General features: G+C 43.9%; 1 protein-coding gene across 3 annotated transcripts in view; it reads left to right on the forward strand.

The window, feature by feature from the left end:
- Positions 1–2422, forward strand: part of CUNH9orf85 (chromosome unknown C9orf85 homolog) — a 77564-nt gene that overhangs the window by 21056 nt on the left and 54086 nt on the right. The window lies entirely within an intron of this gene.

The raw sequence follows: 2422 nt of genomic DNA on the forward strand, positions 1-2422 counted from the left end.
GCTGATACTGAGCTTCTGCTTTGTTTCTTCCCACAGATATAGTCACTTTGATTTCTGTGCAGTGTTGCAAAGTTCTATAAGGTGGTCTCCAGCTTCATCTCTATCACCAAGACCATATTGTCCAGCTACTATTTCTTCATTCGGGCCCTGGTGTTGTGGTGGTTACTCGTTGGGCTCTGATCCACATGGTCTGCAGTTCAAAACCACCAGCCGCTCCTCTGGAGAAAGACAGGGTGTTCTACTCCCGTAAACAGTCAGTCTTTGAAACCCACAGGGGGGTCGCTATGAGTCAGCAATGACTGTGTGTTAGTGAGTTTGGGTCCATCTTTAGCCCTAGTGGCGTAGTGGTTATGCTCCGGGCTGCGATCCACAAGGGTAACAGTTTGAAACTCCTACTTGTTCCAAGGAAGAAAGACAGGGCTTTCGTTCCCCTGAAGAGTTGCAGTCTGGGAAACCTACCGGGGTGGCTCTGCCCTGTCCTTTAGGAGGGCTGTGAGTCGGCATCGACTTGAAGGTGGTGAGTTTTGAGTTCTGTCTTGTTCCAACTCTTGTATTCCAACTACCAATAATGATCAGTGCACTTTGATTGCATAATGATCAATTTCTGACTGAATTGGTAGATCATTATGCACTTTGATTGCATAATGATCAATTTCTGACTGAAAGATGTTGGTAGAATTCTTCCATTTCTTCATTGCTAACATTCATGGTTGGTGCATGAATTTGAATAGTAGTTGCATTGATTGGATTTTTTCATCACTAGCTTTCATGGTTAGTGCATACATTTGAATAATAGATGTTTTGATTGAATTTACTATCCTGTCACAGGCAGCATTATATTTCAAAGTAGATCCCGAAATGCCCTTTTTGACAATGAGGGCAGTGCTGTTCATCTTGAGTGTATCCTTCTTGGCATAGTAAATAAACCATATGATTTTCTGATTCACACCATGATTTTCTGGCTGACCATCCATTTCAGCTCACTAACATCTAGAATATGGAATGTAATGCATTCCATTTCATTTTTAACTAGTTCTAATTTTCTTAGAGTCATAATGTGTACATCCCATGTTTTGGTTATTAATTGCGGTTTTCAGCAGATTTTTTTTCATTTTCAGTAGTGTCCCATCAGCAAAGTCAGGTCCCGAAGGCTTTACTCTCCCAGGTGAGTCATTGTGGTGGACTCTTCTTTGAGTGCCTTCTGACCTGAGGTGTCCATCTTCTGACACTCTCTTTGACAGTGCTCTCCTTCTTGTCCTGAGCCTGTTAGTAACCGAAAATGTTTGGATGCTATTCATCGGGCTTTCAGTAGCTAACACCTCTGACGTGGACAGCTTGTTCTCCGTCGTCTCTTCATAGTCTGGAAGCTCTGCTGAAATCAGTTCACGTTGAGCATTCCTACTGCCGTTGAGGTCGCCCCAGCATCACAGCAACACACAGTCCAGAGCATCAGGACAAACTGACAGACAGGTGGTAGTGCTGTGTATTACTCTCCCCTAAATCACTAGTTTTCCTTTTAGAGCAACACATTGGGAGCGAGTGGCACATCTGGACAAAGAACCCGAGGGCTGAGAGTTCCCTCCCGTAGCATTTGTTGTTTTAGCTGCAGGACCATTTCTACACTTGTGGAAGTGTTATTGTGAGGTCCCCGACAGGTGTGCTCAGAGAATCTGCTTGTCCTCAGAACAACCCAGCTGCCAGCTTCCTTCTTCCCTTTACTGTCTTGATATTGCTCTTTTTCTCATGATTCCCTTTTGTGAAAGGAAGGATCGCTGGCAAGCCTAAGAAATCCTGGTGGCAGTGATCAAAGCACTCAGAATACTAACCAGAAGGTCAGCAGTGTGAACCCCCCAGGTGCTCTGTGGGAGAAAGATGGTGGCGCTCAGCTTCTGTTAAGATTTCCAGCCTGGAAAACCCTACAGGGCAGCTCTGCTCTGGCCTAGGGGTTGCTGTGGGTTGGAATGGACTGACAGCAGGGCAGCGAGCAACATACTGCTAAGAATGTTTTTTTTCCAGAGATCTTCCTGTCGTGACAGGCAACATTACCACCTCAATGTACTGAATAAGTAAATGTTCCCTTTCTCAACTTGTGTGTGTGCAAGGTGTTGTATATGAAGATAATTATCATTAGGACCCTTTCATCAGTACTTCATAGGGAAAATAAAAGGGACTTCAATAAAAAGATTCTGGTCTGCTGCTTGAAGCTTATAGAGGGCATTTGATTAGTGTCCATGCCCTCACGTCAGCCACCGTTACCGGGGAATCACTTCCCTATTTGGTTTTGCACATAGCCTAGTCTAATGTGATGTTCCGATATAATTCTCTAATTTTTTAAGGTAATTTTCCACACATCCCCCATCTCTTTCACTTCACTCCCTAGAATCCATGATTTATTATCATTAGAGACACTGGTTTTGTTTTT

The sequence above is a fragment of the Echinops telfairi genome, unplaced genomic scaffold (genome assembly GCF_000313985.2).
Source record: "Echinops telfairi isolate 266 unplaced genomic scaffold, ASM31398v2 ScPeMD7_22;HRSCAF=79, whole genome shotgun sequence".
Taxonomy (NCBI): Eukaryota; Metazoa; Chordata; class Mammalia; order Afrosoricida; family Tenrecidae; genus Echinops; species Echinops telfairi.